Genomic DNA, 25,041 nt, shown 5'->3' with positions numbered 1-25,041 from the left:
ATAGGAATCAGCATGAGGTGAAAGAGTGATACTCCTTGGGGGGTGCTACATCCCATTCTATGTATAGTATAAAAAGTTGCAATTTCATACCAGCACTATTAGGAAGCTGCCTAACTGTGTCCTAAACCCTGGAATGATGCGTTTGAGGGGACATCAGGAACAGCAATCACCCGAATCCCCTTCCTTCTTTTTGCTGCATTGGGTGGGCAGAAAGAGTGAGGCAATTCTTCTGCACGCGGTTTTGAAATTCTTACTTCTGTCTAAATGCTTATCTAACCACCTGTGGACACACATGACAGAGTACGAGTATTAGTTGAAATAAATGCCTTGAAAAAGTGGGTGAATTTGATAACGTGTTGGATGTGCCATATATATAGAAGATTTTAACAAGATTGACTAACAACTTCTTGTGTTCCCTGAACACCATTTTTTTAATGAAATGGACTGGCTTACAGTATTTATTTGCATTACACATGAAGAATGAGCTATAGAGTACAAATATATTTGGGGGAGGTGCACATGAGAAATATGTGTGCTTTATATGTATGTCAGTTGTGCTTTTTTAATGAGGTCACAGGAATATTACTACCTAATTGGAAAGAACATTAGATATACCACCACACTCAACTGCCACTTTGTTACTGATTTGAACTTTAGAACTGTAGCCACTCGTTGTCAAGTCAACACTGACATAGAGCACTGTACGTCTACTCAATAATTCAAATTAATATTATAAAAGACACAGGGTGGATAATCAGCATGTAAGAAAAAGGGCAAAGTATTAAAATGGTGGTGCATTCCTATATAATTTGGCTGCATTGTTTGATTTCTCAAACTCCTCATCTGCACAGTCCTCCGCATACAAAAACGTTAAGAGGAAGAGCACGACATCCATGGATGACCAATATGCAGTGTGTGATGTTATTGCTGAAACATAACTACTTTCTACAAGACCTTCCCGGAGTTCAAAATCAATCCTGTGCTCCAACTCCAGTGGGGGGTCTAGAAAGTCAGTAATGGGTGTCGGGAGGTTCTGTGCACCTTCCGTAAATCCAAACATAAAAGCATTTGCTTCTTCCTGTTCTGGTCGATTATTTGATGTATCAGGCGTCTGCAAAGTAGGTGCTACATCTGCGAATGCTCGTCCAATACCCCTTCCCATGCGCTTAGCTCCTTGTGTGCCAAAGTTTGCAGCAGGTTTGTTCAAGGGCTGCTTGGGTATTGTAGGTAACAAGAGCTGGCTTGGTCTGCCTCCACTGTCGGAGACTGTAGATACTGTATAAGCTTCTTTATATGGTTTAGCATAGCATGGCTTCATAAACCTATACGGGATTGGATTTGCGGTATGATACAAGTGAATCTGAACAGGCGAAATGACAGTGTAGTTCTTCAATATCAAAGGCTCCAGTCTGTATGCTACAGGATCAGTAGGGTAAAAAATGTTGAACACGCGGTTACAAATGTTTTTGGGAAGAATATGCTCTTGACTGCCACCATTTCCTGGTCTTATTCCCCGCAATGCTAAAAAGACAGCCAATGGCGATCCCAAGCAGAAGAAATGTTCAACCTTAAATTTTAAGTGATGAGTTTTCAACGTCGATTTAAGTCCAACCAATCTTTGCTGCAATTGTTTTATGTGCTCTTTGGCGGCGTAAAGCTCTTGAATCAGATTTCTTTCTTCGTCTGAGCCCCAGTTTTCTTCACTTCCACCGTCATCCATTAGAAGGAACTGCTCACACATTCTCACTGGGTTCCAACCAGTCATTATGTCATAAGAAATAACACATCCTAGTGAGTGTGACACAATGGAAACCTTGCCCCCTTTTTCACTGAAATCTGGATTCTGGGCGCAAAAGAGAGAGTATAGACGATTAAGCTCTGACTGAAGACCTTTCACTAGTTCATCTCTGTAGAGGGGGCTGGTGTAGTACATGATGTCCATCGCACTGCTATTCAGCAGGTTCCTGATGCGAGATAACCGTTGCGGTGTTATAGAGCTGACCGTATCTCCGTCCAGTGCCAGCTTTGTCCTCCACTCCACGGGCAGGAACTCAACGTGACTGGTTGTGTTGTTGTAGAAATGTTTTTCCTCAATTTTCCTCGCCATGTCTCTCAGCATGCTTGTGTTTCTGATAATGCTCCCCTGGTCTATCTTTTGTCCGATGCCATGCACCACAAAGACAATGTGAGTCGTCCGCGGTGGCTTATCTTCCAGGCTGGATTCTTCCACGTATCCTCGGTGAAGTCTCGTGCCGCTGGTTGAAAAGCCCAACTTCTGCGTGACTTTCCTGGCAATTTTGGAGGTGGTAGCGTCGCTGTAGAGGTATACCTCGTACACGTTGTGCCAGTCAATGTGGCTGCGATGCAGCGTCAGTGTGTGCATCGGATATTTGCTGTCAGTGGCAGGGCTGAGCTTCTGCTCGAAGGTGTGCCACAGGCGCTGCCCCCTGAAAATTTTCAAGTGTTCCTGCTCGATCAGGTTACTCACATCCTGGGACAGCGGCTGCCACGTCCCATCCACGAACCACTGGCCTCGCATGATGGAGGTCTTTTCGTGCTCCTCCCAGTACAAGGGATAGCAGCCACCCTCCGTCAAGTCCACCTCATACAGGCCGGCTCTCACGGGCACCGGCTCCACCCCCTCCTCCGGCAATGCGTCTGGGCCCCGCTTCAGGCGCGTGCTCGAGAGGCGCCTGAAGTTAAACTCGATGCGCAGGGAGTCGTAACCGATAAACGGCTTCCAAGTCTTGTTTTCTTCGTAGAACCACCGTACCTCTTCGGGTCCCAGGTCCGTCACTATCTGGTAAAGAAGCGAGGAGTTTTCCTCTTCCGAAAGGTTACTGCTGCTGCTTTCCGTCCCTGCTGGAGGGCCGGGGGGGCCTGGTGAGTGGCTCGGCTGGACTGGGTGCGCGCCAGCCTCGTGGCTCCCTGGTTGTTGCGGCTCAGACTTGGCGCGCTCTTTCGACGGCTTCCGCGGGTCGAGAGGCACGACCGTCTCTCCTTCTAGCTCCACGTCGTCACTCTCCTCGTAGCCGGAGAAGTTGGATCTATACTCCAAGAGGCTGTCGGTTTCAAAGGGCTCTGAATACATGTCACTGTACCCGTCGGTGTTATCGCTCTCGCGGGAACTCATCCTTGTAGACGGATTCGGTGCCTGTGGACGGGGGCCGGGCCGGCGGGCAGATGCCCCATGTGGTTCACCCGCCTGTCTCCAGCCTTGAGGGCGAGGCCGTGGGTCAGCTGGCGGGTCGCCATGCTACCCCCATTGTCACGTACACAACCCCCCTTGAAGGAAACAGCATGTGCTAAAAAAACACTGTCAACTGAGATAAATGCTTATATCGCAGTGCGCCGTCCGCAGCTACCACATGCAATATCACCTGTTTCAGAACTGTGAGACGGATTATGATAGATATTTTTACTCAGTTCAAAGTGCTCGTAGTTATTAATACGAAAATGGTCCAAAGGCTCATGGCTGGGCGGCCTGCCCTTCTCTGAGCTAGGTTTGCTAGCTCTAAGGTCACCTGGTTTTTGGCCTGGCACTGTTTCCTACTGGCTTTACGTGAAATATGACTTCCAAGCCACACAGGTGTATGGGTATTAAGGATTGAACACTGTTTCTTCAAGATTAACTGCCCTTTATCCAAAATGGGTGAATGACCAAAATCCGACTTCGGTTTCGGAAATTGACTTCACATCCAGAGACATCTTCTGGATTTTAAGGGACCTGGGCCAAACGTATTTTGGGGCTCCTGTGCAGATCAGCTTTGAATGTATGATCCAGTTTCAGCTCTTTCGTGTACTCTGTCTAGATCACAAACAGCGCACAGACAATCTGATTCAAATTCAAAATGTGTTTATAGTTGATATTCAGGGGTAGTGGTGTATGTTTTCAATATTGTAATACAGTAGAAGCTCACTAATACTACTGCAAATAATCACAGTGACATCCTCCCATTTCTCATATAAGATCCTGTTGCAAAAAACAAAAACACACATGTTTGCAAAATGGTTGTAATAGATTCTCACACATCACCCACATCAAAAATGAATTAATTTGAAAACTGTGTTTAAAGCCACCTGTTTAAGAATTTGTATTCAAGGTCATCAAGGCAAGACTCTGCCGAACAGAGCTATCTATATTAGGGGCCCCTCTGAAAGGCTGGGGCCCTGGGCCAGAGCACACTTTGCCCATACCTTAAAACGTCTCTGTTTGCATCAAGAACTTCATCTAAAAGATTGTGTTTCAGACGCATTAAGTCTAAGGGCCTGATTAAGAGTTTGGCCGTGTTGGAGGGGGCCACCACGCCAGCGCCCGCTCCAACAACATCAAACCACAAGTGGTCAGTCCACCTGCCGTATTCTGACTAAAATACAGGTTGGTTGTTCCTGTGGCAGCAGTCCCAGGGCAGTGCCTTTCTAAGGCTCCTGAAGAATCTTAGAAAGGCATTGCTGGGGGAGCTCCACAGCCCGTTTCTGCGTGGACCAAAATGCACATTGCTGTGCATTTCATTCCGTACAGGAACAGAGGGTACAGAGAATTGTATTGTTTTGATGCTTGACATTGAGTCGAACAAGAAACTCCAGTAAGTCTTTGCTATTGAAAAACAGGTCATTATTATATTTGAGAATAGCGGGGATGCCCAGTGCTGCAAATATGTCATGAAGCTGCTCGATGACTTTGTCATGGATTGTCGATGATAAGTCTTCCACCAAGGGAAAACGCATGAGATGATGTCCATTTCCTAGAGACCCAAATAAATCAACTACAACTGTATTCAAGGCTGGTACAGGAAAGTCAGACAATGTCAATGGATGCTGCATCCTCTTGGGGGATAAACAGTCACAAAGATGGACCGCTTTTAGGTCTTTCTCAACTCGTTCATTTATGTGGGGGAACCACACTCATTCTCCTAGGGCTCTTTTTATGGCTGCAATGACACGTTTTCCTTCATGGACCAGCTCAATGACTTGCTGTCTTAGGCTTCCAGATATGGGGTTTCTCGAGCCTCTCAGTATGATACCCCCTTGGGTGATGGTAGCTCATCCAGTATATTTTGAAATTCAATATCATCAGCAAAGGGTTGAATACTTTTCGTCCAAGATTACGTTGTACTGAGGTCTTCAAGGACAAGAATTTACTTATCTTCGCTGGTTGTAGCAATAATCTATTCAATGGGGAAAGCTGCAGGCATTGATTCAAGGGGGCATCTTAGGTGTCAGGTTTCCAAAGATAGTGGACACCACCCGGTGATCTGTGATGATATTGAAATGTTTCCCTTATAAAAGCACATGGAAATGTTCTCAGGCCAACACTACAGCCAATCTCTCCTTCTCTGTCTGAGAATAGGAATGTTCTGTTTCAGAAAAGCTTCTCCTGGAAAAAGACATAATGTGCCTCTGGGAATTTGGATTCCCCTTGTGTTGAGCAAGAATAGCCCTCAACCCCACTGGGCTCACATCTACTGTGATCTCAGTATGTAACCTATGGTCAAAATAGGCTATTTCAGTTACATTCTCAATTCCATTTTTTATTTCTTTGACACTTTGGTTGCATTCAAGGGACCACTGGAATGGGACATTCCGCTTTTAGTCTTTCAATACGGCACTCACTGTAAAAATGTCACAAATGTACTTTTTGCAATTACTGGCCATGCCTAAAAAGGATTGCAGCACAGTTACATCTTGTGGAGGACTAGTAGATGACAGTGCTTGCACCTTATGTCGGTCAGGATTCAATACCCGTCAGTTAATATGTGTCCAAAGAATTATAGTTTTGTTTTGTGAAAATCACACTTTGCTGCATTCAGAGTGAGACCTGCATCAGCTAGTAATTGTCAGGCTTTTGTGAAAGCCCTGTCATGCCTCATTTGTGTTGTCCCAAATACCAGTATGCCATCACTGTACTCAGTCTTTTGTATCTGAACAAATCCACAATCGAAAAAGTAGTAATGTACCTACAGTACTCTTCCGGCTTGAGTTGATGGTAACCTTTCTTCAGGTCAAAATGGGAGAAGTCCTTTGACTCTGTTATGGTTTAGAAGCAGCCCATGTGTATACCTACATATTTGATAGAGTAAGGTATGGTACAGGAGATAGGCTGTTAAACTTTTCTACTGCCATGATGTTAATCGATGCATCACGGTACATAATCAAGGTTATGGGGCGACAATTAAGGTTATGGGACAACCATTCACCTGTAATGTAATTTTAGGAGTGTCAAATCAAATTTTAATGTTTCATTTGGTAATTTTCTTTGACTTTTGATCTTGTTTGCAAGCAGCTAATCCTAAAAGTTCATGTTGCTCCTTAGTTGATATAATGAACGCACATATGTCTTCTTCGCTAGCCCCTGGTAATGACTTTGAATAGCCTTTATGTGATGAACTTGACGATGATCGACTGTGCTTGGTTTCTACTTGTCATAACTGATGTTACCTTTTGACCTTGTGGGATTGGCGATAATGCTTCTGGAACCACCTGGCGTCCATTTTCTCTCCTTTCTGTAACTCACCTGTTTTCTCTTTTGCTCTGAAGACTGTTATAAAGTGGTTTTCTCTCCCTCAGCCTCTGCATGTCAGTTCTATGGCAGGACATTTACCTTGAACGCATACCTTTTTCTTCTTCTAAGAGATCGACTTGTGTTTATCTATTTTGTGCTTATGTGTGCTTTTCATGATCAACTCTGATTCATTATGTGTTGTTCTTGTTTCATTTCAGCAGATTTTCAATCTTCTCATTCTTCTACCCTTACAGCCATTAGAATTTTCTCTAAACTGAGTGTCTCTCGCAACATGCTGTTTCTCTCCACATGCTTGTTCTGAAGTAATCTGAAAGACAGCAATGACTGAGCTGGATGGCTTCTTTATCTTAAAGTCACAGAAATTACAGTGTTTGAGAAGTGAATCAGTTCTCTCAACAAACTCATCCATTCACCAGTCTGTCTTCGTGCTTGGTTGAAGATGTACCATTCATAGTGGACATTCGGCATCAGATTGATCTTGGCTTCCAAAGCTAATTTTATCTTTTGGTATGATATTGCTTCAGCTTGGAAGTCTTGCTTTAGCACTTCTTTCACTCCATCACTGCCAATTGTTTTCAAATATGTTAATATTTTCTTATTGTCTTCTTCTAGAGCATCTATGATATCATCAAACGTTTCAATCCATGCAGCCAACCTGGCTCCGATGTTCTGTTTCTTCACTATGTCAAACGATGGTGGTGGATTCCAGAATGTAGCCACATTGTACTTTGTGCTCTCTTCTGTAGCCATTGAGAGCACATGTTATTCAGACAGCATTCTTCATGCAGAGCAGGACCAGCAACCTCTCCCCGCAACCTCCCCCATTGCTTGGGCCTGGTCGTCTTTTTCAGTTTTGGGGTTGTATAGCACTTTACTTGCTTGTGCCGGTCAGTACAGTTCTGTTTTTATTAGCTGCTTGTCACTGCCTTTAGCATGTGCTTCGTATGGATAGTGGCTCTGTGTTATGGCAGGGCACAGTGTTGCTTCTTTCAGTCTTACCAGCAGGTTCTGGTGGGCTTTACGAATGTGCTTCTCTACAGGACTTTCAGCTTCTTCAATGGCTGTGTATGGACTTTATCAGGGCTTTGATTCCACAGATGCCAACCACAGGCACTTTTGCTTCGATTTGGGGCTCATGTGGCATGCACAAGCAATTTGCTGTACCTTTGTAAACTCTCAGGGAGAGCAGACTCATTTCCTCAGAACACTCATCCTATCCTAATCGGCAGTTGTAGCGTCTTTCCCAGCCCGGGAGCATACAAATGAAAATGCCACACACGGAGCTCTGCAGCAGATGTGTTTAATCTTGCACATACGATCAGTCTCTACATGCAATGCATAAAAGCTTTCAAAACCACACCTTACCACCTCCCAGCAGATTGCGTATTTCGGTTCAGAGTACCCTCAGAGCCACGAGGGTCCTAGCATGTATAATAGCAAAGACACTACACAAAGGTCACAAAATTCCATCCAGTCATATTGAGGAAACAACAAAAGAGTTTGAAATCACGTTATTTAGCGTAATCCCACAGAGTCACCTAACACAGTTTTCATCTGTGGTGCCCTTCAGAGATCCAATGAGTGGTACATGATTCATTACACAAGTTTCAGAAACAAAATCACACAATACAGTCACACCAATAGATGAGGGTTCTGGGAAATTAATTTCACTAACACAGCATGTATGAAGCTTGAAAATAAAGCATCATGTGCTTGAGAAAGAAATATCATGTTTCAAACCAGTATTTACTGAATAGTTAATTGTTTGCTGAGTGTACAGTGAAGAAAAGGACAGAGAGATGACAGCGTGCTGAAAAATATGGTTTCAAGCAACAACAACCTTTTTGAATTTGAGGCTGGCATTTGGTGGATGTTCACATGAGCACAGATTTCTAGACAACATGTTTTAATTTTAACTACATGTCATTCACGTTATGTCAATACAGTTATATATTTTGCGTAAAAATCCTGTTATCAAACTCAGCAGACATAGGTCTAAATCAAGCAGCTCTCTTTGCTTTGCCAATACTTTTTAGGTGAATAAGATAAATGAGTAATAATGATTTTGTTGTGAATAATTAGAGTTGAACATGTTTCAATTGTGAATATATGAGACCGTGACTGGAACTTTACTGAGGTCTGTGGAAGGGGTAGTGGTCCTAGGAGTCTCAATCACTCCTGTTCACACCACTGTCTTCTGCAGCCCCTTATCCTCCCAACATCATTACGGAATCCTCCTTCTGCACATCTCACATCTCTTCTCTTTCCTCTTCGGCACCCTCACCTCCATGTACTTCCTTGCATCTCCTTCACTTCACCATCCTTGTTCAATTCATTTATATTATGAATGCAAGAGTTTTCCTTATGCTTCATGCTTCATTGCTTCATACATCTATATATATATATATATGGGCAATCTGCAACCGCATGTTAGCCCCTGCATACTGAACTTCTGTTTCTGGTGGCTGTGGCGGTACGAGGGGACCGGAGGAGAGACTGCAAGAGCTTGGGACAGTTTGGTGTTGCTTCATTTCCTGTTCCATGGGTTCCGCAAAACATCGTTTTTCAAAACACCTATGCTCCCCGCATCTCTTCACCGACCCGAGTTGCTGACAGCATATGGCATCCTGGGAGTTGTAGTTTGCAGAATCATGGACGAGCTACAACAGGTGAACTGTATTAGACAGGGGTAGGAGCGAATCCACGACAGCTTTTACAGAGGAAGCAGGGAAGTTCACAGCAAAAGTTTCCATTCTGGTGTTGGGCGCTGAGGAAGGCGAGAGCCGAAATGCATTGCCGCCACTGGAGCTGTTTTAAGTAATTAAAGAATCTCCTACCTGTTCCCCTCAGGCCTCCGCTTCTTCTTTTCGAGGGAGGTTTCTTTGGAGATATATATATATATATATATTACCTACTGGCGGTCGCCAGTAGGTATATATAGTTAGGATTTTTTCTCTATGGGTTTTTTGAAAATTCTATGTCTAATAACTTTGCCGTTTGTGGACGGAATTGGCTGAAATTTTCAGGAAAATGGCACATTTTGTTTCTGAGCAGCCTTTGAAAATTTGGGGGGGGTTCGTCAAGGGGGGGCCGAGAAAAAAGGGGGGTCCCAAAACGCGTTTTTCCCATGTTAATTTCCATAGGGCGGTTGGCCTCACTTTTAGCCCGAACGGCTGAATGGATTTGCACGAAACTTGGCAAAATTGTAGGGACTGGTAGCCCGATGTGCCTTTTGTAGGTCTCAATATATGTGCTCCAGTGGATTTTGAGAAATTAACGTTTAAAAAAAGATATATATCTGTAAGCGCGGACCAGGCAGCGGTCTGGTTCGCGGACTTTTCGCGCAACGGAGCTTTGTGAAGCGAAGCTGATTGGTTCTCCGGCGTCTGTCAACATTCCAAACAGTCCGTAGCGGCCGCCATCTTGTCTCTCGGTAGGATCGAGAGACAAGAGGAGGCGAAAGCGAAGGGGCAAATGACCATAAGGGGGAATAGTAGATCCTCGCTGACCCCCTAGGTTTGATGTGGAGGTTTTAAAAGGGCCCCGCGGGGCAAAAAAAAAAATAATAATAATAATCGAACGGCTGAATGGATTTGCACGAAACTTGGCAAAATTGTAGGGACTGGTAGCCCGATGTGCCTTTGCTAGGTCTCAATATATGTGCTCCAGTGGATTTTGAGAAATTAACGTTCAAAAAAAGATATATATCTGTAACAGCGCTCCGCTTCGCGTACTTTTCGCGTTACGGAGGTTTGCGAAGCTGATTGGTTTTTCGGCGTCTGTAAACATTCCAAACAGTCCGTAGCGGCCGCCATCTTGTCTCTCGGTAGGATCGAGAGACAAGAGGAGGCCAAAGCGAAGGGGCAAATGACCATAAGGGGGCATAGTAGATCGTCCCTGACCCCCTAGGTTTGATGTGGAGGCTTTGAAAGGTTCTCGCAGGGCAAAAAAATATATACCGTTTTTTTAGTTCGCGAACCGGGAAGCGTTCTGGGGAGCGTACTTTCTTGAAAATTAGTGAAAAAAGTTAGAGTACAATAATAATTGTGAGTGATCAGATGTAGGGTAGCTCTGAGAAGAGCTTTTGGGTTTATGGTACATTTAGGTACTTATAAGTAGGTACCAATGCACATTCTTAAATTCAGAGTGAAAACTCTGTTGCCCTCATCTGAGAAGTGAACTCCATCTCCTCTGTAGATATCTTGCATGTAGTAACGCAAGTTATTGTTGTACAGGGAGCCCATTCCATGGTCTCTCATGTAAGCTGAAACAGATTTGTTTACATGCTTCCTCGATTTCTCAATTTGTGGACAAAATTGGTTCGACCACCTCCATTTCTGTCTTTGGCATATATTTGAATATACCAAGGCAGTCTGAGGAAAAAGTGCCATCAATTGCTCAAAGGTGTCCTTTAAAAGCATTTCCAGACCTACCCCAGTCAAAGTGCCCAAATCATTACCTCCACAGTGCACAATTAACAGGTCAGGTTTTGGCAAATGCATAAAGGTTTTCACCAATGGTATCAATTGGTGACATTTTAATCCTCTGTGGCCAAACCACTTAATTTCCACATCTTGTAAATTGAGGTTAGGTAAATTCCTGTTTTCAGCGTACCTTTGAGCCCAATAGATGTAGCTATGTCCAACAATCCAGACAGAAAACATGGCGAGAGAAGGTTCTCCTGCAGTCAGATGAAGTGTGGCAATGAAATGGCAGTTGAAAAAATGAGAGTGTAAAATGAAAAAAACTGAGGAGTTTCTGTGTTAATGAAGCAGTAAGAGTGATTGGTGGATTTTGATTGCTGAAAACAGAAAGTTAGTGTGCATGGATGAGTTCGTTGAAAGATGTATTTTGAGTGGCGAAGAAAAAATCATTAAATGAAAGAATGCTTTGGATATGCAGGTGCACTGAGAGTTCAGAGTTCAATTGCAACATTGTTGTGTGAGAGGTCTTGCAAGAGGTGGTTGCTATGCAGAAAAAGCAGAGAGGGGGCAGAGGGGGGAAGGGTTTTGCTTTGAAAAAAAGTGAGGGAAGAGTTTTGATTGGGTGACATGAGAGATCTGTGTGAGGAATTACAGCATTTCTGTGCTTTTGATAGCTGCAGACTCTGGAGTGCATACCTTTTGCTCTGCTGAAGACAAATTGGTGTGTTTCTGAGACTGTTTTGAAACTCAAAGTACTTGCTAAGGTGAGAAAAAATGTCTTTAATTTAGATAGAAAATAGTGTGCTTTAAGGAGAAAATTATGAAGAAAGTTGTGTTTTTCAAATGTTGCTTTGTCTCAAGTGTTTCACAAATAGATTTTGTTTGTTTGAGAAATTGTAATTGGAGAAAATGTGAAGTATTAGTACTGACAGGGCTTTTATGTGCATAGGAGCTGTGGAGTGTTTTCAAATTATGACTTGTAAATCGTTTTTGAGAAAAAGCAATGGTTTTAATATTGATGAGAAGGACATAATGGTGTCTGCTTCTTTATAAGGTAATTGAGAGTCTTTCCCATTTCAATGTAAGAAGTTTGTCTGTGGAGCAAATTGCTTGTAAATATGCTCCCACCTGTGCATGGCAAATTTAGATTTTGAATGTTTCCGTTACATAGGCATGTTAAAGGTGACTGAAACATGCTGCAAAGGCAATCAAAAAATGCTTTTATGTGTCTTAAGGACATTTTAAGTCATTTCCCCATGTGCAGTGTTTTCAAATTATGAGTTGAAAATCGTTTTTGAGGTAAAGGAATGTTTTCAAAATTTATGTGCGCCATATGACCCCAAATTTTTTTTTCAGGGGTGCAGCAGGGTGTTCTTGAGATACCCCTGCACCGTCGGAAAAATTCGTAATTTGCGATGAGGTAATTGCTAATCGCAAATTGCACCTTCATTCCTATGGGCCTCCTGCTGCATGGAAATGAATGGGTAATCTTGCTGAAATGCAAAGTCGAATCTGTATTTAAAAGGGTCTGCACCTCTGTACGGGTGTTCGCTATGTGAAGCACGAAAGTTTCACGGGCCGAACTCAAGGCCACCTCTCTCTGAGACAAAAGAGCTCTTATTCTTGCCATGCTGTTGAAATGTGCTCCCAAGGTTGGTATTTGTGGCCAGATTGAAAACTCCCTATGTTCATGTGTGGGAGGAAATAGAACATTTCTGCAGCAAATAACCCGTTCATTTACTGTTACGATAAAATGAATACTTTTAATTAACCCAGAACAATCTTCATTATTGAGCATCAAATAACTACCATTTTCCAAGAACTTGAACGTGGGGATGATAGCAGGAACTGGCGTGCCTTGCAACACGCAAGCCATATTTGGTCGGTGTTTGTTGCATGAACCGTGTAACTGTCTGTGCCTACACATTAGTGAATGATCTGGCGTCTCAGTGCATTCCTCTCCATTCAGATAAAGTTCTTGATCATCTTTGAAAATCTGTATGTGTATGGAAGCGACCAGACTTGATGAAGAAAACCACTACCTAAAGGTTAATAACGACCTATTGGTATATATTTCATACAATTTGAAAACTTATATAAAGCAAAAGGCAGCGTTATTAAACCGTGGATAAGGCACGTTGCCAAAGCAGTCAACCTTTTGGATTTATACTGGAAATGTTAAAGGAAGAATTACGGAGTAGGGCCTGTAAATCTTTAATAGACAACGAGTAAAATTACTCCAACCATCGTATTCCTCTAACTCCGGGATAGTAGGGGTGTTTAATTTTTTAGAAGTAGCCAATCCAAAGCATTTGGTCTGGGAAATTGTTTCATTCACAAACAACATATGTTTTGGGATGAGACATGCACGGTGGAAAGCCTCAGTGCCTTGTACCTGCCAGGTTCGTGAACCCCAAACTGATGTAGATCCTGGATATTTTTACTCTGTATTACGTTAGCATGGTCTCATTACTGGTTTAAACGCCATTTTTCCTTTTTTGTAACTTCTGCACACGACACTTAGTTGTTGCTTTAGCTTTCAGCCTACCTGCGTCAAGATCTATGCCTGCTTCAAGCAGGCGCAGGGTTTTGATGTAGCTTTGTCCTATCTGATTGTAAATGCGGCACACCGTGGGTGGCAGAGCAGCGGTGCACGTTAACTGGTGCATCCCTGGGGATGTGCTAGTTAATATAAATCTGCCCCTTTACATTTAATTATGTGCAGGGGACACAGAGTAGGTGAGGTTTATCCAAGGTTAAGAAGAGATGAGTCCTGTTCAGTGAAAAATTGAAGATAGGCTTCAGTATATTATATACTTAAGTAGTGTGTTAAGTTTTTGATGACTGTTATTAATTTACTGTTGGGTAATAGTGGTTAATAACATTTTTTATTATATTTTACCACAGATTCAACTGCACATTATTTCAAGATTTTAGGATGCCTAGCAAAGAAAGAGTAAGAAAGGCTGGAAAACGTCAAAGACAGCAGGAGCATGGAATATTGCAGCAGTCCTCTAACAAAAAGATTTGTCAAGTCACCAAGAAAGCACCGGGTAAGAGTCGAAAAACAGTCATAAGAAATATGTGTAGTAAAAAAAATATTACTACAGAAAATGTTTCACTCCAGAAAAGGAGACCGAATTCAAATGGTAAGGAAAGGCCAATGAGAAATGTTACTGCTAGAGTAAGAGATAACTCTATGCATGAAAGTAGAAGGAAACAACAGTTTAGGGATATTCGTAAACGAATGTTCCGCAACAGGATAATTGGGAATTTGTTAAAAAATATTAAGAAAGGTCAGCAGAAAGTGGTTTTTTATAAGAGAAAAAAAATAGTTGAGAAAGTTATTGATCAGGCCTTTGAAATTAAACGTAAGTTATTTATTTTGACAATCAATAGAATTAGGAAGCTAAACAAGGTAATTTATGATTTCAAAAGAAATAGTAGATGGAAGAGAATAGTTAATCGTAGTAATTTTTGTGAAGTTTTTTCTGGAGAATGGATGCATAGTTCAAGCTCTGAGGCATTTTTTAATGAGGAGAGTTATTTCCAGGATAATGATTTGGTGCATGCAGTTGACACCAGTGGTCGAGCTTATGAAGTGAAAGATGGTTGTCCAGTTGAAAAAGAAAAACTTGTGAGAACAGAGATAGAAGAGGTGTTAGGTAATGAGGTTTTAGGGAGACGTCCTAAGGGTCCTGTGTACACCTGGAAGTGTAGTAGTATTTGCAGTGTACGACAGGATTCCATCAATTTGCTTTGTGATTTTATACGGTCATTTAGTAAGAAAAGTTTGAAGCAGAAAATGAAGTTGTTGCAAGAATTAGATCCTTGCAGAGTGAGAGAAGTGATAGGTTTGCATGGTCATTCACTGGCTTGTCTTTCCAGGAGAGTATGCCAGAGTGTTTTTCATCATTTCAGGATGCTAGCAGTGCATCATAATAAAGTGAGGAAATTAGTTAGAATGTTGTATTATGCTAAGAGTCCAGCAATTATGCTAAAACAATTATGCGCTGCTCTTTTGCATGGTTCTGAAATAGATGTGAAAAATATATGTGAAGAAATTGAGTTTTGTTACTTTGGAAGTAAAGAGGAGAATGTTGAAATTGACCAAGAAGAAGAGAGTAATGTGGAAGATAGTGTACAGGTTTCCAGTACAGATAATTTCCAGAGGGAAATTGCGACGTTTGAGGTGAAATCAAGTGAGAGGCCAAATTTCACTTGTGTGTGTTGTCGACGCACTTATTATAAGAATCAGACTAAGTTAGTGGATTTATATGGAAAAAGTGAAAGGGAAAATAATAGTGAATGGAAGGATTTTACAACATACTTGATGGTAGAAAATTGTTTTGATTTGGGATTGGATCAACGTGTGTGTACTTATTGTTGTAACAAATTAAATCAAAACCAGATGCCTGCTAGAGCAGTTCATAATAATCTGGAATTGGTTGAAATTCCTTCTGAATTGAAGGATTTAAATACTTATGAATCTATTTTGATTCAAAGTATCCATCCCTTTCAGGCTATTGTAAGAATGGAGCCAAAGACAGGGAAATTGCCTCCATCAGATTTACAGAGAGGATTAAAGGGAAGAGTTGTTTATTTGCCTCTAGATTTGAAGAAAAACATTAACACAATTGGAGTAGAAAAAGTGGAAGAGGAACCTCTGGTTATCTTAGTTAATGGGGTTCCGACAAAGAATAAGAAAATATGGCAAGATTTAGTAGATGTTAGGAAAGTCAAAAGGGCAACATTGTATTTGAAAAAATATAATAAATACTATAAAAATGTATATGTTGCAGAAGAGGAAGTAAGTGAGGAAGAGGATAGCGATTTGTGTGCTGGTCAAATTGAGAAAGTAGAACCCTGTACTAGTGAAGAAATATATGAACATTATAGTGTTCATCCTTTGCATTCCAAGGAAGTCATGGGGAATGCTATTGAGTTGTTTCAAATGAAACAAGCGAAAGGGAGTCCCATTAGTGTTTGGGAGGAAAGTTTGGAAGCTCGGTGTTTCCCACAGCTTTTTCCAACAGGTCAGGGAGGAAGATATGATGAGCGACCTCATCAAATTCCTGCTTCTGAATACCGGACTTTGCGATTGTATGCAGGAGATCCTAGGTTTCGACAATGCATTCCTTATTTGTTTCATCTCCTGTTTGAAAGCGATCTGTCTGGACTGTCATATGCAGTGAACCACATCTTGAAAAGTGGTATACACATGCAAAACATCTCGGCAAGTGACTTTATGGATAAAGTCAATGTCCAAGACAGCATTTTGGATTCTCACCTGATTAATCTCATGGCGTGTCAGCGTGGTACTAATGAGTACTGGTACCGTCGTCATGGTGATTTAAAATGTATGCTGAGGAACTTAGGAACTCCCACATGGTTCCTCACTTTGAGCTGTGCTGAGTATGGCTGGGAAGACTTACTTGAATTTCTACGAGAGGCAAATGCTTACGTAGAAAACATCGAATTCAAGACACCCGGAGAACTGTGCTCTTTTGATCCAGTCAATGTATGTAGGTACTTCAATCATAGATTTGAAGGTATGATGTCTTTCATCATGAATAAGAAGAATCCACCTCTTGGAGAGGTGTTGGATTTCTTCTGGAGGAAGGAGTACCAAGCAAGAGGTGCTCCTCATATACATATGTTGCTGTGGATCAAGGATGCACCTAAATTTGGAACGGATGCAGACGACTCAGTGATGAGTTTCATAGAACAGTATTCTACGTGTGCTGTTCCAAACGCAAAGGAGAAAAAAAGCCTAAGAGAAAAAGTTCTACGTTTCCAAAGCCATCGATGTGGAAAGTACTGTCGTCGTAAATTCCGGAACAAAGACAAGTTCTACACCAAATGTCGTTTCGGCTTTCCACGATCGGTGATTTCTAAAGGAAGAGTGAACAGTTTGATGTCTTCGCTGCAACATAATGTGATGAAGAAATCACCTAAAAACACATACAATTTGAAGAGGAACGAAGAGTCTAAGTACATCAACGACTACAACCCGGTGATTTTGTCCATGTGGAATGCTAACATGGATATACAGTTTGTGGCTGATAACTGTATGGCTGTGGCTAGGTATGTGACATCTTACATCACCAAAAAAGAGAAGACAGAATTGAAGGATATGTGGGAGGACATTTCCCATGAAAAGAGCCTCAGCAAGAAGTTGTACAGTTTTAGTCTGAAGATGTTGTCGCATCGAGAAATCGGAGCTTACGAATGTTCTGACCGGTTGTCTTCAGCAAGTCTCTATGCCAAGTCCAGGAGTATCGTTTGGGCGAGTGTTGGTCTTGCTGCAACGCGTAATCGAGTTCTGAAACCTGTGCGGGAAATTGAGTATTTGGCGGAAAAGGAGCCAAACAGTACCGACATTTTGAAGAGCAACATGTTGGATACATATTATCCAAATCGAAGCAGTCACCTCGAGAATGTTTGTCTGTATGAGGTTCTGCAAAATTACATATTCAAGAGGAACATCAAAGAAGATACTGAGAAAGGAGTGTATGCTGTAATAGGAAGTGAGGGATGTCTGGTCAAGCAAAGAAAATGCCACTTGATAAACCATCGAAAATTGAGTGGCGAATCTCCTGAAAAAAAGGAGTTTTTCTATTTAGCACTTTTGCAACTTTTTAAGCCTTGGCGTGCAGAAGAGGAACTGCTTGGAGATTTCCTCTGTTACGAAGACTCTTTCAATGCTGCCAAGGAGACCATAGAATGTCCTGCTTTTCCCAAATATGTAGAAATGTTGAATGTGGAAATTGAGCAGGAAGCAACGATTGCAGCCGAGATTGCCAGAGACAGTTCTCAGGACAGTCAGAGTTCTGCTTCATTGAGTCAGGATCCACTAGGAGGACCTCTTATCGAAAATGAAGCTGCCACTGCTATGAATGAAGTGGAAAGAGCCATGGCACATGCTCAGGAGGATGCGGTTAACTTAGAAGAGTTGGAAAGACAACTCAACGTTGAGCAGAGGAAAATATATGACGAACTTACCATGCAAATTGATCATGGATTAAGTCATGATAAGAAAGAGTGCTCATGTACGTCGTTGAAGCCTGTCCGACTGTACGTGAGTGGAGAAGCGGGAACTGGAAAAAGTTTCCTTATTAAAGCAATTTCATGTTATTTGCAGGAAAGGACAGAGTCATCGCTGTCTTGTGTTGTCACCGCTCCAACTGGACTGGCAGCACATAACATTAAAGGGATTACTTTACATCGTTTACTGATGCTGCCAGTGGAGCATGACAACAAATTAGAATATCACAAGCTATCTGGAGATGCTTGTTTTGAAGTTTCAAGAGTCTTGAGGAAAATGAAACTTCTTATCATTGACGAAGTAAGCATGGTTTCCAATGTTATGCTTGCCTTTGTGCATTTGAGAATGCAAGAAGTTCTCAAAACAGAGTATGATGTGTTATTTGGTGGCAAACACATCATTGTTTTTGGAGATCTTCTGCAGCTGACACCAGTGAAAGGGCAACCTGTGTTCAAAATGCTCACGCATGAAGATACCAGGAAGTGCTTAGGGAGTATTGGCAACGTCAATATATGGTTAAACTTCAATTATGCTGAACTGCATGAAAATATGCGTCAGGCAAAGGATGAAGTTTACAAGACTATTCTACAAGATGTTAGAATTGGAAAAGTGACCGAGCATGGGAAAGAAGCTTTACATGCACGATTACTGACAAATTTATATCCAGACGAAGATGTTGTGCCTGAGAATATTTTTCAGAAAGTTACTGAGAAAAAATCTGGAATATGTTTGATGCCAACTCTTGCAGAATGTGCCAAATTCAACAACAAAATGTTGCATTTAGAAAAGCAAGAGATTGTGAAATTGGAAGCTATTGACAGAGTAGAGCATATGGGATCAACAATTATTTTGTCTGAGAATCTGAAAACAAAATTGGATTCATTAGAGAAGAGTATATCTAAAACTGCGGGTTTTGAAAAGACTCTGAATGTGTGCTTGAACTGCCGTATAATTTTAAGAAGGAATTTACATGTTGAAAGAGGTCTGGTAAATGGATCAATGGGTAATGTTGTTGATTTTGTGAAATACAGAAATAGAGATGGAATTGAATTTTTAAAAATTAAATTTGATGGCATTGAGGAAGTACAGCTAATTGCTCGTTGTTCTGCTAGATTTTTGCTTGTAAAAGACTTATATGTTCGTCGTAAGCAGTTTCCTGTTTGCTTGGCATATGCGGTGACAATCCATAAATTGCAAGGTTTAAGTGTAGACTGTGCATTGGTGAATATTGGCAGTTCTGTGTTCAAGGAGGGTATGGCATATGTGGCATTGTCACGAGTTAGGACTTTATCGGGATTGTACTTGATTGAGTGTGATGTCACAAACATTTGTGCGGATCTAGATTGTGTTAAGGAATACAATAGGTTGAGAAGAGAGTATGCGCCACATTTGCCTCAGTATCCTTTGTTTGAGAAACGTGTGGTAGGCCGGAAACGAAGAAATGTGACCAATACTGGGGAGGTTGTAGCAAAAAGACGAAAAGTTGATGAACCTGAAATTATAAGCAGAAACAAAAAGGATTCTGTTGAAGATGTTGTTGGTTTTCAATTTGAAAACAGTTCTGGTGTCAACTGCTATGCTAATGTAGTGGTTAATGTTGTCTTTTCTCTAGAAACTTTAAAAGAACAGATTGTGGTCAATTCGGATCAAAGATTTTGCAGTTTGTTAAATTCTGTGTTAGAGAAATGTAGCACTGATAGAACAAACATAGAAAGTGTGTCTGAAATTCGAAATCTGTTAGACAGATGTTCAGGCCAAACACAATTCTCTCAAAATAGTCAGCAAGATTGTCAGGAGTTTTTAATGTATATGCTTGATGTATTGCATGATGAAGGTGTAGATGTAGATCACCTGTTTGGGCTTTCTTATCAATGGCAGCATGACTGCGAGAACTGTAGGGTATCAGCTACTACTAGTGTAGACTCAGAAAGATTTATATATTTAACTTTGCCAGACAGTAAATCAGTCTCTTTTAATAAGCTAGTAAAAGCAGCTGATCACAACATGGAGTGTAGCCAATGTAAATCTGAAATGATGTCCACTTTATTTATACGAACATATGGCCAGTATGTCATTTTAATGTTCCAACGATGTAGGCCTGATGGAACAAAATTGACAACTTTAATTAAAAATTTTGTGGCTTCACAGTTGTCAATATCAGGAAGGACTTTTGTAACTGTAGCAATTATATATCATGATGGTCCTTCAATAACATCAGGACATTATACAGCTTATTTAAAGTGTAGAAATGGCTGGTCATTCTGCAATGATTCTGTTTTAATTTTCAAAAAAAAATTGCCATATGACCTTAAAAACTCTTACCTGGTGTTTTTAAAACCAAAATTTTAGGGAAAGAATCTCGGGATGTGCTCTGAGGAATTTCAAGAAGTTCTTATGGCTCCTACACTATTTGGCCTTGAGGATAAGTGTAGTACAGAGACATAACTTCTAACCATAAGACTGGACGTCATGGAAAAATAACTGCACTTTGAATGAGTTCAGAAAAACGATTTCTTTTTATAAGCTAATTGAAGCAGCGAATCAAAACATGGAGTAGAGGGAATGTAAGTCTGCAATGCTGTCTACTGTTTTACATTGCTTTGTGATTAAAAGTGATGTAGAGAATTAAATAATTGTACTAGTCATAAAGGTAGTGTAAGTCTGCTTCATAGTAAGCAGTATCAGTGTGATAGGAAATGTAGAACATGATTGAGCAAGAAGGGGAAGATATTACTAGTCCAGGATTGTGTAAATGATCTTCAACATTTTAATTCTGAAAGTTGCGGAAATGCGAAAAGACGGGATTGGCTTACAAGAAATCCAAGAGTTATACATGGCTCTGACACGATTTGGCCTTGTGGAATCGTGTGGTAGAGAGCGAGAAGTCATTTATTGTATGTAACATGTTTTTGAAAACGATGGAGGTTTTCTTTCAGAAAGTGGCGGGTTGAAAGTAATAACAGCACAACAGAGTGTAAGCTGTTCATAGGACATCCTTGGCCGTCATGGAAAGTAAGTTAACTTTAAGGAGTTCTGAATTCTGATTTGTAATGTATGGGTTTTTTAAACACAATCATTTTGATTGTGTTTTTTTTTCCCCGCTGTTATATGATGAATACCTTCAAGTCACTGTTTTAGTGAAATTTGATACATTCTGAGAACAGCAAAAATAAACCATTTAACATGTATAATTAATTCTGTTCTGTTTGCATTTATGATGTACATGTAGAACTGTGTAGGAGGCATGGAGAAGGTGAGGCTTCTGTCAGTGTCAAAGTTGTTGCATACAGTGCTCATATTCTACGTAGTCTTTTATATTTCATTACTTTCACTGTTTCTGACAGATCTAAAAAATTTTTTTTTAAAAGAACAGTAAGTATAAGGGAAGGAAACAGACAGTTATGTTAAAAGAAACACAGCTATAGGGAATAAACTAGGGATACTGTTACCCGCAATCCTCTGCTGATGATGTCACTGAGCATGTCATGAATGATGTAATATGTGACATCATCAGCAGTGGATTACGGGTAATAGTATCTCTAGTTTACTCCCCTATAGCTGTCTTTCTTTTAACATAACTGTCTGTTTCCTTCCCTTATACTTACTGTTCTTTTTTATAAAAACATTTTTTTGGTTCGCTTCCGGTTCGCGTACCGGGGAGCGAACTGGGAAGCGAACTAAGAGAAATAGAGGTTGGCACAGTTGCAAATATTGTACCAATTTTTTTATAACGGGGAGGTAGTTCTGAAAAGAACTTTTTTTTAAATTGTTTTTGTTGTTTTATATTTTTTTTATTATTTTTCTGAAAATTTTTTTTACTTTTTTTGAATTTTTCTGAACAGTTTTATATTTTTTTTGTTTTTTTTTCGGAGGGGGCAACGAAAACGATTCATTGTAAAGGGCTCAACAGGAGGAAGAAAACAAAAAAAATAATTTATTGTTTGGTGAGTTTCGGACAAACATGAGCATGATTGTTAATAGCTCTGTTGATCAGAGTGATGCTACTTTCTGCGTAGCAAATGATTCCACTGCAATGTACGCAGACTTGTTTTACTTCACGAAATCTCGTTTGTATATTTGGCACCATCTCCCTGCCCTCTGGTCCCGTTACTTCCGGTACAACAGATCTTCTGGCCATAATAGGGAGATTATCTAGGTCGTCCTGTTCCTCTTCTTCCTCTTCTTGCTGAATTATAACTTTAGCAGGTGGTCCACTCTTCCTTGGATGTGGTGGAGGTGGTGGGGAAGCACCAGCTGAAGCTAGTAAAGAAGCCATTGCTCACTGGTAACAAAGGGTCTTTCTCTCACAATGATGAAAGTCAGAGTGAGGAAAGAAGGAGGGATTTTCACCATTTGGGAAAAAAAATAGTTCTCAACCAATGAAAAGTGTTCATTTTAGATCATATGACCTAGTCTTACATCATTAGGAAACCGAAAGTGAAATGAACCAATGAAAAGTGTTATTACCAAGTCACATGACCTGCTGTGTTTACGTTACGCGCTTTGCAGGGCCTCCCGGTTTGCTTCCAGAAACCTGTGCTTTGCGACTCGGTAAGCGTACGAGTTCGCTAACGTAGCACGTCATATGACGTATCACGCGACAACGCGAAACGTCATGCGGACGGGAGGCGTCACGATGTTGTTTTCTAACGCGGCAGTTGCGGTAAAGAAACGTTTACCGGCTCGCGGTCTATTTCGCGGCATCAAGGTCAGCTAACGGGAAGCTTCCCGATTCGCGAAGCGGGAACGAAGAAAAAAAAATATTTAAAAAAAAAAATTATTCATAAACATATAAAATATATTTTTGGATTTAAAGAAGAATACATTTTACAGCTACAGATATTAGCTGTTAAAAAACCAATGAAATTCACTGAAAAAACCATAGGTTATAGACCATATATAGTTAGGAATTAGCATTTACAAAACCTTGAAAATTCACTGAAAAAACCATAGGTTATAGACCATATATAGTTAGGAATTAGCATTTAAAAAACCTTATTTTACTCACACAAAACCATTGAAATTCCATATATAGTTAGTTGCACTAACTATATATCGCGCACCCGTAATCCACTGCTGATGATGTCACATATTACATCATTCATGACATGGTCAGTGACATCACTGATGACATCACTGATGACATCTCAAATGACATCACTGATGATATCTCATTTGACATCAATGGTCACATCAATGATGATATCATTAATGTGACAATACAATGCATCTCCTCACACTTTAATATAACCTCTGTTACACCCAGTGTTAAATACAGAGTATAATTTTTGAAACCATTGACACACCAATACTAGTTACTACATACCCACTCACTGATTCCTACGTCTACACACACATTCACTCATTCACCCATACAATCATTCATACATACAATCACTCATCTTTACAACACTATCATATGCACTCATACACCTATACAGACAGTCACACTCTGCCACTCATCCATGGAGTTACTCACACACCTAGTCAGTCCTGTAAAGAATCAATCACAGTTCCATTTTCTAATCTACACAGTTAAACATAGAGTACCTTACATTTTAAAACATATACTAACACATACTTACTCTCTTATAGAATCACTGATACAAGTACACATTGATCTGCACAGAGTCACACACCTCCCAGCCAGTCATACACACACTCAGTCTCCCATACAAATACTTGTGCAACCAATCAATAACCCATATAGCTACTTATATAGCTACTGATCAACACATGCAGCAGCTTGCACAACAACAGACATGCTGATGCACACTTTCAGACAGTTTAGTCACTAACCCGTGCATTTAGTAAGACGCATTTAATCACTCACTCATACAGTCAATCACGCACCTACTAAAACCTTCATTGAGACACTTATACATCCACTCATTCTTCAATATGTAAAACATATTTAAACTTTACAGAAACACATAATCACTGGATGTTGTCATCAGTGATGTCATTTGAGATGTCATCAGTGATGTCATCAGTGATGTCACTGACCATGTCATGAATGATGTAATATGTGACATCATCAGCAGTGGATTACGGGTGCGCGATATATAGTTAGTGCAACTAACTATATATGGAATTTCAATGGTTTTGTGTGAGTAAAATAAGGTTTTTTAAATGCTAATTCCTAACTATATATGGTCTATAACCTATGGTTTTTTCAGTGAATTTTCAAGGTTTTGTAAATGCTAATTCCTAACTATATATGGTCTATAACCTATGGTTTTTTCAGTGAATATATATATATATATGTATACTTGTTTACCTCCATCTTGTCTTTATGTAACAAGAAAGAATTAAAATGAAAATTATATGAATTTTAATATAAATAAGGATGAGGTTTTAATGAAAAAAATCTCGTATTTAGTTGAGGTGAAATTGTTATTTTATAAAAGAAGAAAAACGTATAAAAATTATGCACTAGTACGTTCGTAATGAGTACTGTAGCATGTAGCACTTTTACTAAACCGTATTCACAATTGAAACGAAATGTATCAAAGTACATAGTAGGCAAACTTAAAGTGAATATGGATTAATTAATAAGCATTTTGTAAACAGAAATTTGAAATGTATTGATGTACATTTTAAAATTGCAAAACAGTGATAATAATACATTGTATGTAATGCAATGGTGAGAAAACACTCTAAGATGGTGCCCACTCTAATGTGAAAAATCGGCTTATATGTGCATTGGGTTTTGTCCTATGTCTATGTCCATGCTTTATTAGACGTGTACCTAAAGTTTTACAAAAATGACAGTTCGCATCGTGAACAAGGCTGCATGTGACATCTAGGATGCGTGGATGGCATCACTCAAATAGGAATTGAGTACACTACCCCCCTTGGAGTGCTGGATTATTTCAGGGAAAAAGGAAGTTGTGAATGAAATAAGTAAAGAAGCTGCGGGCGTTTGAGACCAGCATCCCCAGTGTTCAGGAAACATGCCAGTGAAACCACCAAGCAAAAGTGAGGAGAAAAGACAGGCGTGCCCCCCTCTTTCCCGTCGAAAAGTCTACATAAGAACAGATTGA

At 40.5% G+C, this 25,041-nt stretch overlaps 1 pseudogene; it reads right to left on the bottom strand.

Moving 5' to 3' along the window:
- Positions 1–329: 329 nt before the first annotated feature.
- Positions 330–3,133, bottom strand: LOC144823351 (phospholipase DDHD1 pseudogene; annotated as a pseudogene).
- Positions 3,134–25,041: the final 21,908 nt, after the last annotated feature.

Source organism: Lissotriton helveticus, chromosome 3_1 (assembly GCF_964261635.1).
Source record: "Lissotriton helveticus chromosome 3_1, aLisHel1.1, whole genome shotgun sequence".
NCBI classification, from domain to species: domain Eukaryota; kingdom Metazoa; phylum Chordata; class Amphibia; order Caudata; family Salamandridae; genus Lissotriton; species Lissotriton helveticus.
This window is presented reverse-complemented; position numbering and strand designations above follow the sequence as displayed.